The sequence below is a fragment of the Macaca thibetana genome, chromosome 8, assembly GCF_024542745.1.
Source record: "Macaca thibetana thibetana isolate TM-01 chromosome 8, ASM2454274v1, whole genome shotgun sequence".
Lineage (NCBI taxonomy): Eukaryota > Metazoa > Chordata > Mammalia > Primates > Cercopithecidae > Macaca > Macaca thibetana.
This window is the reverse complement of record NC_065585.1, coordinates 51,904,091-51,918,537: the sequence shown is the minus strand read 5'-3', so window position 1 is coordinate 51,918,537 and position 14,447 is coordinate 51,904,091. Positions and strand designations below refer to the sequence as shown.

General features: G+C 38.9%; 1 long non-coding RNA gene across 1 annotated transcript; it reads left to right on the top strand.

The window, feature by feature from the left end:
* Positions 1 to 611: 611 nt before the first annotated feature.
* Positions 612 to 13,624, top strand: LOC126960860 (uncharacterized). Its single transcript, XR_007728124.1, has 3 exons — positions 612 to 661; positions 8,318 to 8,490; positions 12,957 to 13,624. It is a non-coding gene; the product is annotated as an uncharacterized LOC126960860 (long non-coding RNA).
* The last annotated feature ends 823 nt before the right edge of the window (positions 13,625 to 14,447 follow it).

The window sequence follows — 14,447 nt, the reverse complement described above, 5'->3', positions numbered from 1 at the left end:
TATAAAAAGCTGCCATTTGGAGGATGTTGGGTATTTTGTTATTATTTTGCTTTGTTTTGCTTTAAGACATCTGTCATTCGTGAGAACAAAGATTTCTGTTCTGTGGTTCTTAATAAGCTTTGCAAGGTGGTTTTCCCGGCATATGAAGAAGTCATTTGAATAATAAAAGCTCATATTTATAATTACATTGAGTTAAATAGATTTGCTTAGCTTAGGGTTTGAGGTTATTCATAAACAGATGTGAGGGTCCAGAAAGCCTCTATAACTTTAACAATCTCACTGCTTTGGGGTTGCTAAAGAGCTTAGAAGCCCAAATCTGAGTTAAAGAAGCTTTCCCCATTTCCCTGAATAATCACCATGGTACCTCAGCCTGAGTCCACTTCTTAAAACCTATTTAAATACTATTCATGTTTACTAGTCATTTGCCAGTGTGATGGCAATGAATGAGCTTGACTCTAAGCTGGGAACATTCACCCCTTAAGCATTCGAGAGAAAGGACCCTTTTATAAAATGCTTTGCTCTGTTCTCAGAATATATTGATGACCCCTAGCAACAGTCCTATTCTCAGAATATATTGATGACCCCTAGCAACAGTCCTAGTGAAGCTGCCAGTTTCAAAACAGTGATGAAAGGAGGTCGTCCTTCCGAGCAGCATCTTAAGGTCTCTAGACCTTTCCAGCCAACTCTCCTCTGCTTTCCCCTTCCCTCCCCTCTCCTCTCCTCCGTTCCTTTTTTTTTTTTTTTTTTTTTTTTTTTTGAGACAGAGTCTCACTTTGTTGCCCAGGCTGCAGTACAGTGGTGCGATCTCGGCTCACTATAACCTCCACCTCCTGGGTTCAAGCAATTCTCCTGCCTCAGCCTCCCGAGTAGCTGGGACTACAGGCATGCACCACCATGCCCAGCTAATTTTTGTACTTTTTAGTAGGGACGGGTTTTAACCATGTTGGTCGGGATGGTCTTGAGCGCTCTCTTTTTTTTTTTTTTTTTTTAATTTTTTTTTATTATTATTATACTTTAAGTTTTAGGATACATGTGCACAATGTGCAGGTTTGTTACAAAGGTATACATGTGCCATGTTGGTTTGCTGCACCCATTAATTCATCATTTACATTGAGTATTTCTTCTAATGCTGTCCATTCCCCAGCCCCCCAGCCCACAACAGGCCCCGGTGTGTGATGTTCCCCTCCCTGTGTCCCAGTGTTCTCATTGTTCAATTCCCATCTATGAGTGAGAACATGCAGTTTGGTTTTCTGTCCTTGTGATAGTTTGCTCAGAATCATGGTTTCCAGCTTCATCCATGTCCCCGCAAAGGATATGATCTCATCCTTTTTTATGGCTGCATAGTATTCCATGGTGTGTATGTGCCACATTTTCTTAATCCAGTCTATCATTGATGGACATTTGGGTTGGTTCCAAGTCTTTGCTATTGTGCGCATTTGCATGTGTCTTTATAGTAGCATTATTCATAATCCTTTGGGTATATACTCAGTAATGGGATGGCTGGGTCAAATGGCATTTCTCGTTCTGGATCCTTAAGGAATCGCCACACTGTCTTCCACAATGGTTAAACTAAGGAACTAATTTATACTCCCACCAACAGTGTAAAAGCATTCCTATTTCTCCACATCCTCTCCAACATCTGTTGTTTCCTGACATTTTAATGCTCGCCATTCTAACTGGTGTGAAATGGTATCTTATTGTGGTTTTGATTTGCATTTCTCTGATGACCAGTGATGATGAGCATTTTTTCATGTGCCTGTTGGCTGCATAAATGTCTTCTTTTGAGAAGTGTCTGTTCATATCCTTCGCCCACTTTTTGATAGGGTTGTTTCATTTTTTCTTGTAAATTTGTTTAAGTTCTTTGTAGAGTCTGGATATTAACCCTTTATCAGATGGCTAGATTGCAAAAATGTTCTCCCTTTCTGTAGGTTGCCTGTTCATTCTGATGGTAGTTTATTTTGCTGTGCAGAAGCTCTTTAGTTTACTTACATCCCATTTGTCTATTTTGGCTTTTGTTGCCATTGCTTTTGGTGTTTTAGTTATGAAGTCCTTGCCCATGCCTATGTCCTGAATGGTATTGCCTAGGTTTTCTTTAGGGTTTTTATGGTTTCAGGTCTAACATTTAAGTCTTTAATCCATCTTGAATTAACTTTTGTATAAGGTGTAAGGAAGGGATCCAGTTTCAGCTTTCTACATATGGCTAGCCAGTTTTCCCAGCACCATTTATTAAATAGGGAATTCTTTCCCAATTTCTTGTTTTTGTCAGGTTTGTCAAAGATCAGATGGTTGTAGATGTGTCGTGTTGTTTCTGAGGCCTCTGTTTTGTTCCATTGATCTATATATCTGTTTTGGTACCAGTATGATGCTGTTTTGGTTACTGTAGCCTTGTAGTATAGTTTGAAGTCAGGTAGCGTGATGCCTCCAGCTTTGTTCTTTTTGCTTAAGATTGTCTTGGTAATGTGGGCTCTTTTTTGATTCCATATGAACTTTAAAGTAGTTTTTTCCAATTCTGTGAAGAAAGTCATTGGTAGCTTGATGGGGATAGCATCAAATCTATAAATTACCTTGGGCAGTATGGCCATTTTCATGATATTGATTCTTCCTATCCATGAGCATGGAATGTTTTTCCATTTGTTTGTGTCCTATTTTATTTCGTTGAGCAGTGGTTTGTCGTTCTCCTTGAAGAGGTCCTTCACATCCCTTGTAAGTTATTATTTCATTAATTTGATCTTCAATCACTGATACCCTTTCTTCCACTTGATCGAATCAGCTATTGAAGCTTGTGCATGCATCACGTAGTTCTTATGCAATGGTTTTCAGCTCCATCAGGTCACTTAAGGTCTTCTCTACACTGTTTATTCTAGTTAGCCATTTGTCTAATCTTTTTTCAAGGTTTTTAGCTTCCTTGCAATGGTTTTGAACATCCTCCTTTACCTTGGAGAAGTTTGTTATTACTGACCTTCTAAAGCCTACTTCTGTCAGCTCATCAAATTCATTCTCCATCCAGCTTTATTCCATTGCTGGGGAGGAGCTGCGATCCTTTGGAGGAGAAGAGGTGCTCTGGTTTTTAGAATTTTCAGCTTTTCTGCTGTGATTTCTCCCCATCTTTGTGGTTTTATCTACCTTTGGTCTTTGATGTTGGTGACCTACAGATGGGGTTTTCGTGTGAATGTCCTTTTTGTTGATGTTGATGCTATTCCTTTCTATTTGTTAGTTTTCCATCTAACAGTCAGGTCCCTCAGCTGCAGGTCTGTTGGAGTTTGCTGGAGGTCCACTCCACAACCTGTTTGCCTGGGTATCATCGGTGGAGGCTGCAGAACAGCAAATATTACAGAACAGTAAATATTGCTACCTGATCCTTCCTCTGGAAGCTTTGTCCCAGAGGGGCACCCACCTGTATGAGGTGTCAGTCAGCCCCTACTGGGAGGAGTCTCCCAGTTAGGCTACACAGGGGTCAGGGACCCACCTAGGGGGCAGTCTGTCCATTCTCAGAACTCAAACACCATGCTGGGAGAACCACTGCTCTCTTCAGAGCTGTCAGACAGGGACATTTAAGTCTACAGAAGTTTCTGCTGCCTTTTGTTCAGCTATGCCCTGCCCCCAGAGGTGCAGTCTATAGAAGCAGCAAGCCTTGCAGCGCTGCTGTGGGTTGCGCCCAGTTCGAGCTTCCCAGGCTGCTTTATTTACCTACTCAAGCCTCAGCAATGGTGGATGCACCTCCCCCTGCCAGATTGCTGCCTCGCAAGTCAATCTCAGACTGCTGCACTAGCAGTGAGCAAGGCTCTGTGGGCGTGGGACCCACCAAGCTAGGCACGGGATATAATCTCCTAGTGTGCCATTTGCTAAGACCATTGGAAAAGCACAGCATTTGAGTGGGAATGTTCCATTTTTCCAGGTACAGTCTGTCACAGCTTCCCTTGGCTAGGAAAGGTAAATCCCCCGACCCCTTGTGCTTCCCGGGTGAGGCAACGCCCTGACCTGCTTCAGCTCACCCTCCGTGGGTTGCACCCACGGTCCAACCACTCTCAATGAGATGAACCAGGTACCTCAGTTGGAAATGCAGAATTCACCCATCTTCTGTGTCAATCACACTGGAAGCTGCAGACCAGAGCTGTTCCTATTCGTCCATCTTGGAACAGCAATTGGTCTTGATCTCTTGACCTCGTGATCTGCCCGTCTCAGCCTCCCAAAGTGCTGGGATTACAGGCATGAGCCACCGCATCTGGGCCTACAACCTATTTAAATACTATTCATGTCCTCCCTTCTTTTGAAACTCACCAGCCCCATGAGCCTTGAGGTCCTTTGGAGATGATGGGGTTAATTCCACAGCAAACTTTGAAAGCTGTAATGTGTTATCCTACTTGAAAACATACTTCTGAAATAAGTATAAGTGTTTAGGGCAAGAGGTGTTCTTGGCCACTAATTTTCTATCATTTCTGAAGTGGACACTCTTTACAAATCAATTCTTACACAGAGTCACAACATACAAAACAGAGAAAAGCCCAGCAGCTCTCATCAAAGTGTCATTTACCTGGATGCTCCCTAACCCTCCTTCCCCTTTCCTTTCATGGCCCTTTCAAGACCTAGAATTCTCCCAGACACAGTTTAAAGACCTTGCTCTGATCCTACCAGATCAGAGGATTTGGCCAAACCTTGGGTTCTGAGCTTCAATCTGAACTTTCTTCACAGGATACCTAACTTGTCAGACATCTGTGCCACACTGAGTAAGTCCCAAATATGTGATCTCCAAAGCTCTAGTAATTTTTCAAGTCAAATCCAATTTAATGTGCATAGTGGGTATAGTAGCATTTCCCCAGAATTCATATCCACCCAGAACCTCAAAATGTGACCTTATTTGGAATAAGGGTCATTACAGATATGATTAAGATAAGGCTCAATATTTGATCATATTAGATTAAGGTGGGCCCTGAATCTAATGACAGCCTCCTTGTAAGGCAGAGAAAAAGAAAAGACACAAGGACATAGAGAAGAAAGCATTGTAAAGATGAAGGCAGAGATTGTAGTGATTGATCTACAAGCCAAGGAGCTCCAGGGATTGCCAAGAAATACCAGAAGCTCAGAAAGAAGCATGAGGAGCTTTCTCCCTCAGAGCCTCCAGAAATAATCAACCTGCCAACACCTTGATTTTAGACTTCTGGTCCCCAGAGCTGTAAGAACCAAACATTTCTTTGTTTTTGACTGCCAAATCTGTGATCCTCTATTACGTCAGCTCTCAGAAAGTAATACATTCTGCCTTTCACTTAGTAGGCCCTCCAACATTTGCAGAAGAAATATTTGTTGAGTGAAAAGAATAAATGAGTTCAATTCGATACAGTGGTTGACTAAGAAAAATATTTATTAATTAGTGCTTGAGGAGGAGACAGGATGCATGTGGCTGGGGCTGGAGGAAACCCATGTTCTTCTTCAACTCTCTTATAACACAAGACTAAGGCAGGGCCTCTGCAGGGCCAAGCATGTGAGCAGTTCAGGAAGAAGAAACTATGACTAACACTTAGCTATCAGAGGAAAAACAGATCACTTATTGAGGCTTCCTCAAAGATGTCCTGAGATAATGTTATAAAAAATTATTTCTTTTGAGCTGAGCACTTAAAAAGGTATAGATCAGCCTTATTTATGAGGTCTCTATTCTGTTCCATTGGTCTATATTCCTGTTTTTGTACCAGTACCATGAAGTTTTGGTTACTGTAGCCCTATAGTATAGTTTGAAGTCAGATAACATGATGCCTGCAATGACCATCTGATCTTTAACAAACCTAACAAAAGCAAGCAATGGAGAAAAGACTCCCTATTCAATAAATGGTGCTGGGATAACTGACTAGCCATATGGGGAAGACTGAAGCTGGACCCCCTCCTTACACCATATATTAATACAAAAATCAACTCAAGATGGATTAAAGACTTACATGTAAAACCCGAAACTATAAAACCCTGTAAAACAGCCTAAGCAATAACATCCTGAACATAGGAACGGAAAAAGATTTCATGGCAAAGACACCAAAAGCAATAGCAACAAAAGCAAAATTTTACAAATGGGATCTCATCAAATTAGCTTCTGCACAGTAAAATAAACTATTAACAGAGTAAACAGACAACCTACAGAATTGAGAGAAAATATTTTCAAACTATGCATCTGACAAAGGTCTAATATCCAGCATCTATAAGGAAATTAAACAAATTTATAGGAGAAAAACAACACCATTAAAAAGTGGACAAAGGACATGAACAGACAGTTTTCAAAAGAAGACATAAGTGTGGCCAACAAGCATATAAAAAAAGACTCAATATCACTGATCATTAGAGAAATGCAAATCAGAACCACGATGAGATACCACCTCACACCAGTCAGAATGGCTATTATTAAAAAGACAAAAAATAACAGATGCTAGTGAGGTTGAGGAGAAAAGAGAACATTTATACACTGTTGGCAGGAGTGTAAATTAGTTCAACCATTATGGAAAGCAGTATGGCAATTCCTCAAAGAGCTAGAAGCAGAACTACCAGTCAACCCAGCAATCCCATTACTGGATATATACCCAGATGAATATATATGTCATTCTACCATAAAGACACATGCATGTGAATGTTCATTGCAACACTGTTCACAAGGGCAAAGACATGGAATCGACCTAAATGCCCATTAGTGACACACTGGATAAACAAAATGTGGTACATACACACCATGGAATATTATGCAGCCATAAAAAACAATGAGATCATATCTTTTGCAGGAGTGTGGATGAAGCTAGAGTCTTATCCTTAACAAACTAACGCAGAAACAGAAAACCAAATATCACATGTTCTCACTTATAAGTGGGAGCTAAATGATGAGAACTCATGAACACAAAGAAGGAAACAACCGACGCTGAGGTCTTCTTGAGGGTGGAGGGTGGCAAGAAGGAGAGCAGCAGAAAAAATAACTATTGGGGGTGGGTGTGGTGGCTCACGCCTGTAATCTCAGCACTTTGAGAGGCTGAGGCAGGTGGATCATGAGGTCAGGAGATCGAGACCAGCCTGGCCAACATGGTGAAACCCCATCTCTACTAAAAATACAAAACTTAACTGGACGCATACCTGTAATCCCAGCTACTCAGGAGGCTGAGGCACGAGAATTGCTTGAACCTGAGAGGTGGAGGTTGCAGTGAGCTGAGATCACACCACTACACTCCAGACTGGCAACAGAGTGAGGCTCCATCTCAAAAAAAAAAAAAAAAAATACTAAGAATAATAACTATTGGGTACTAGGCTTAACCTGGATGATAAAATTATCCATACAACAAACTCCCATGACAGGATTTGACCTGTATAACAAACCTTCGCTTGTATCCCCAAACCTAAAATAAGTTTAAAGAAAAGGACAAATCATATACATAACAAAGGGCAATTGGTAGACTCATATAGTTCACGCGAAGATTATTTTAATGATATTATGATAGATTCCAATAATAGTTATGAAGTTGTTATAGCTTCTTAGATTTTGCAATGTATTGTTACCTTGGCTTTTATGTTTTCAATCCATGAGCATCAAGTTTTACTGGCCATGTTTTGGTGGCACACTTGTTGTCTGTTTTGTGTCTTCATATCCTTCACCTAATTACAGTTTTCTTCTTACGCTATGTACCTAGTGACTAAATTTCTACTCACTTAATGTCCCTGAAGAGTTTTTGAAATGTAATGAATTAACCACTTTCCCTGTAATTTATGCATACATTTATATACTGAACTGTAGTTTAATCAAACTCCTTTGCCTTATGTAGTATGGTAGTAATATCTAATGAAAACATATGAAGTATGTGTTTCATAATTACCCCAGACAGCTCATTTCAGTTTGCTTCCTACTTAATCCCAAAATTCCTATCTTCCTGCACTGTAAACACTTTCCTTCCCTTCTCATCAATCTCAGTTATATAAATGAAACAGGGGTGGTTGCACAATTACTGAGTGCTTTTTCTGGGTGTTATAAAAGGCCCGGTTCTAGAGAAACAGCTGACAAGGGCACCCACTAAAAGTGATCCTTTTGTTTGACTGAAAGGTTGAAGCAGGTCCAAATTAGGGAGAACTTTGCAAACTCCATTGGAGGAGTGCTGCAGGGGCCAGTGAATGCCAAGTGCATGGTGGAAACATGGCTGGCTCATGCAGACCCACCCTGCTGCTGGGAGTGAACCTCACTCAATACGTGGTACTGTACTTTCTTTAGGGCACATTAAGAGAAAAGCCATCCCAGTAAAATTACTCTCTGCACCTTTCTTTAAATTTCCACAGCTAGTTTAAATGTCTTTTCCCTTATTTTTTTTTTCAGGATAATATCTTTTCTGTCATTTCCTTCTAAGAGGAAAACAATATTTCACATTCCCCACCTTCAATATTCCAGAACCTGTTGAAAGAAGATGCAAATCATCTTGAAAATAGAATCATGGAAAAACACACTGCTAGTTGAAGGCAGATATTCTTGTACCTACTGACTGATTTCAGGTAAGTTAAACAATCTCTAAAGCTTCAGTGTCCTCATCTGCAAAAGAAGATAATATCAGCTATCACTGTAGGTTGCCATGAGAATAAAATAATAAGTAACGCCTAGCACAATGCTAGGCACTACAAAAGACTATATGCTTTTTCTTCTTCCTTTCCATTTTCTGTCTACCAAGTGAGATGTTCATTTGTTTGGTAGCATTTATGGAACACATTATATAACAGGCACTGTGTTGGAACCTGGAGATAGGGCATGACCATTGGCCAAATGAGTGTGACTATCTAACAGAGAGGATAGACATTAACCAATTAATGACATACAACTTATATTTGCCAATTCTGTGTATTCTAAAGGAAAAGCCCAGGATATGCTGGGATAATTTGAACAGAAAGAGTACCCGAGGTCATTACGGTAAACAGGATTGAATTAGGTGAAGAGAGAAAAGGGAGGGGAAGAAGCTTCCATGTAGGAAGAATTTGAAAACCTAAAAAGTATCTCCTAAACTCATTAGGGTAAGAAGTTTTCAGATTTATCATGAAGACCTCCAGGGAATGATTTTGCACTTTCCTTTGGCAACCTATTCTAGTGTGTGTGTTTTTGTTGTTGTGGGGGAGGTGAATTATAATATATAATGCAGGAAACGCTAGATAACTGTTTGCAGAATATATCCTATGGTAATATGCAGCAATATAATGAATTATTAATTTGTCTTTGATTCTCATTGCATTTTCCCTTTTCTAAACGAAACAGCCTGGTCCTTATGATCCCTTATTGTGCTGAAAGTCTTTGTTTCAAAATACAATAAAAACTTACTGGGATATAAAGGCTAGAAGACTGATGAATGTGAAGCCACTGTGGTTGTGGAAAGGAGGTTTAATTAAAGGTAGAAGGACTATCAAGAGGAGCAGAAGAAAAATAAGGAGGAAAAATCTTTTGATAATGTCTAAAATTACATTCTCGATCATTACCAAATAAATGAATTACATTTAGTTTGACTTTTAAAAACAGAGGAATGTTATACTTCTTATCCTTTCACATTTGTAGAATAAAACTCACAGTCTATACAATAAGAAAATCATTGCTTAAGTGAAGTTCTTTAGATATCTCCAACAGGTAGAGCTTTCTCTATAATGTGCAAAGCAAACCCTGTGTTGTGCTAAAGTCAGCACTACTGCAGGGCCCTGTTAATAAATCCCTAGACTATGATTTGTGCAATAGGCCCTGCCAGGCCTACTATCCCCTCCTTCCTTCTGGCCAGTTCACACCCACAGACTGGTGTCACTGCAGGGCATGTGGTGTGACTAGTCATTATTAAATAACTGGTGGAAAACTTGGTAAAATGTAACTCTCATACAGCCCTTGTGCCTAAATTTCTTTTTGAAATACAAAAACCAGTCCAATTCACCATGCATATGTAAAATTCACCTAATGTAAAAATTCACTTTACATAAGTAAAATTCATTGAACAGGAATTTTTAAATGCTATTGAATTAATGGTTACTCCATGATTATCAATAATGTGAGTGACAAATTTTTGATCTACACTAGGCTAAGGTTCTGGATGTCATTCGAAGGCTGAGAATGACATTTTAAGAATTGCCTAACTCTTCCGATGTTTATCTCTGAGGTGACTATATACTGTTTTCAACCTCCCAACATGCATTCACCCTTTTCCTTGAGTTTTTCATAATTCAGCCATCAGCATGGCACCCATATAGCCTATGTACTGACTTCACCCCACCTCCAGGTGTGTGGGTCTTGACTGGTTCAGCCAGTCAACACTCAGGTCCCATCCTCCTAACCGCATGATTGGTTCAGAGAATGTGACCAATTGCGCCAATCAAACACTCAGATAGGGGCTTATGGGGAAAAAAAAAAGTTTATCTGATCCTCCAGAGAGCTGCTACAAGACATACTGTTACTTCCTGCTAAATGTGAATTAGGAGCAAATAATTTCCACTAGCTGTGGGAGGCCATCTTATGGCACCAGGAAAGAAAGACATAAGGGAAAAAATGGTTATTTGAGTGACATTGTTAATTCATGTAATAATCTTTACGTGACCACTACTTCAGGACTTTTAGTTATGTAATACACTCCCTCCTTACCTTTCTTAAAAATGTCAGTTGGACTCATGTTTTCAATTACATGGAATTAAAGGATTTTTGAAACAAGATCCTTGTTTTCTCTCCACCGTCACTTTATTCGGAGGTTGGTATTGAAGGAGAGCAGAAAACTTGCTCAATTTCTATCTTCTCTGTGACAGGGAACAAACGAGTGAATTACAAAGGTGAATTGCAGTTTTATTAGGCAGTAGATTTTAAATAACTTAATAGCAGCCTTTAAAAGGAAAAATTAGCAGAAATACATAATTATTATATGTGAACAAAAATACATAATTTTATCCAAACACACACACAATGTTTCATGACTTTACTCCCTTCTGCTTTTCCTCAGGCAAAGGCACTCCTGGATTTCTGGGAAGGTGGTGCCAATTGTCAGGCTCCTTGTTGGAGTATATTATTCTGATTCAGAGTACTGCTGAAAACTTGAAGGTCTATAAGAACATCTCAGCACTCAGACCATGGATTTCCTAAATCCCCCTTCATAAGTGGGAAAATCAAGAGAAAAGAAAAGCAGAGAATAAAAAAGGAAAAAAAAAAATGAGCACGTAACTACATTTAAAAAAAAAGAAGGCAAAAATCAAGGGCCAGAGAAAATGATTTTTAATTGTCATTATTCGTTTTATTCTTTTGTCCTTTTCCAGTGTCAATCATGTATAGACTAATGAGAAAAAATGAAAATGAGTTTCAGTAAACAGACCACTTTTGTTGGACTCAGTCTTGAGTTGATCAAATGAGGCAGCTGAACTGAGACTGAATCTTCCCTGTGATTAGCTCAACTCTTGAAGTAGCCAGGCACCTGTGAGGATACAGGGGAGGAGAGAAGATAATAATTGGTCTCTCATCTTTTATAATTATGTATGTTTCAAGTGGATGTGAACTGTGGGGTTTGAGAGGGCTACATAAAAGGGGAAAATTCTGATGTGAACACTTCAGTCATTAACTCTAGCATTCAAAAGGAAAGGAAGATAAAAATTTAAACAATAGGCGACTTGAGCAATAGAAGACTTAAAATAATAATGTTTACTGAAAATTAGGACAATTGTTCATTAATTTCATATCTTATGGCATCTTCATCATACTAAATAGTTACCATAGCTATTGACTGGACAGAGAATTAACCGTTTTATCCCCCTTTTTATACAACATTTCTAAAGTCTCAAAAAAAAAAATAACAATTTCTTCCTTTTTATATTCACTTTTGAGGTAAAAGTAAACAATAAATGAGAAGATTTCAATGGGCTATTTATGTGTGTGTGGATCATGAGAGAAGTTTAACAAAATGTAAGGTATTACAGAAAACTTTTTCTTTATAAATATAAAACATTTCCAAAGACTCTGTGACTGTGGTGTTCATTCTCATCTCTTATTTTCAGGTTCCTAAGCAGAACATAAACAAATTTTATGCTTGATATTTTGTCTGTAATTAAAATATACTTCCAGTAAATTCATAGGTGGCCTAGAGGTGGGGTTTAATTAGGGATTTGGGATACAGACGGCTCTTCCATTCTTTTTTTTTTTTTTTTTTTTTTTTTTTTTTTTGAGACGGAGTCTCAAGCTGTTGCCCAGGCTGGAGTGCAGTGGCGCGATCTCGGCTCACTGCAAGCTCCGCCTCCTGGGTTCACGCCATTCTCCTGCCTCAGCCTCCTGAGTAGCTAGGACTACAGGCGCCCGCCACCGCGCCCGGCTAATTTTTTGTATTTTTAGTAGAGACGGGGTTTCACTGTGGTCTCGATCTCCTGACCTTGTGATCCGCCCGCCTCGGCCTCCCAAAGTGCTGGGATTACAGGCTTGAGCCACCGCGCCCGGCCTTCCATTCTTTATTAAGTGGAAAAAATGACTGTTCTCCCAATAAATTACTTTTTCCCAAGATACTGCAATTAATTATTGTAATCCAATGTAACTTGTAATAATTTATATTTGAAAACATACTTTAATAAAGCAAGATTTAAGGGAAAAAAAACACAAACAAGAAGGTATAATTCTACCAGACTGTAATCTCCATTAAGGCAGGTGACTCGGTTCACTGATATATTCTGATCACCTAGAACATAGTCTGACATATGTTATTGATACTTAATGCTTCGTCTATTTGTTGAAAAAAATGTAAATATATATTTTCACAACATACCATTCTTACTCAACTTGAATTCTATTCACACATAGTCTTTATCTACCTGTGGCTTTCTTTCAGGTTTGTGTAGGATAGTTCGTAATGTCATCATGGGGATCACCATGTCTAGACAAGAGCCCTTTGGGGGAGTAAATACTGCTAGAGCTAGAGCGACATTGGCATAAAAACAAAAGCAAACAAAACAAAAAACACTTGGTCTTTCTTCTCTTACAGATTGCTACTTCAGAGAGAAAGAGCTCCCACTGCCTGCTTACAGCCAACCAGTTAGAGGAAAGGCCCTAATTATCCTTCCAAGTTCTGGCACTCAGACTCTATCTATTTCTTCTTTTGGCTCCAGACCAAACAAAATGTGAAAAGGAAAAAAAAAAGTCAAGAAAAAATGCAACAGGGCAATAATGCTTTTCCGTGTGGCACACGATCAGAAAATTACTTCCTCTCTACAAAATACTGATGTTAACTTTCTTCCAGTGATCAGAAGTTTAAGATTTCATACAATGCTTAATGAATAAAACCCTATTCGCATACTATGTTTCCTTATTAAAACAGAAAGTCTTTCAAAGGAGATATATCCATCTTTGGTTGCAAAATGATGTTACTTCTATTACCAGAGACTAATTTTAAGCATGTTGAGATGCATATAAAACATTTACTCTGTATTCTTTATGTTTCCCATCAGGGACTACTTTTCTGCTTTGAAATCAGAACTTTTTGTCTTTTCTCTTTTTTTTGGCATTCCTTATTCCTCCTCCCATTATCCCCATTCCTCCCCACACAACTCCTTGAACTTATCTTTTGTCTTTATCTTTTTGTTTTTCTCTATACATAATATGCACAAGTTCGCACCTCCCTCCCAACAATGACCTCACTTTTTTTTTAAGCATTCACTACCTTCCTTTTGAAGAATAAAGAAGTTGGAGAAGATGGTATGTAACTTTCTGTTTTTCCACTTCTTCTAAGTGGTAGCATCACAAAAGATACCTCCATTGGTAGGGCAGATCTATATTACTAGAGAAGAAAAATGTAAACTTCACATACTCACATTTATGGAAAAATACAAACATTTCTACCTTTTCTATTGAACCACCAAAAATGCCTCAAATCCAAAATTCAGAGCTCACAGCATAGTCTTCTTAGACCTTATTAGATTTTATGAAAGTGACTATCAGTTCGCAAGTGAAAGGGTATGTAACTTGTATAGCAAACCCATTCAAATTTCTTAGAGTACACAATTATGTAAAATTACACACCAACCACTGAGCCCTCAACAAGAAAATGTTTACTGAATGGATAAATCAATGAAGTGAGGATGTGGCGAATCATCTTGGCTAAGGTACGGAAAGTGAATTGGAGACTAGACAAGCTGGAAGTTATAAGACCAGTTAGGAGATTTTTTAAATAACATTGAGGAGGCAAGTAGTGATCTTTTAAAAGGCAGCGGAAACGGAGAACAAGGTCTAGGTATATTCTAAAAATAGGGACAGGTAAAATCTCCAGAAATTGTTGCCAGAATGAATTTTGGGCAAGCATCCAGAGGATGATAAAGACAGGACTCACTGTACCCACTGGTATTCACCTGAAAATGAAGATTTCAAAAAATTATGTGAATATCATTAGAACAAACATGGACATTTATAAGTTTACAAGCCTTAGAGTGCCTAAGTATGACTCACTAAATCATCTACTCCCCTAAACATCCTTCTACAT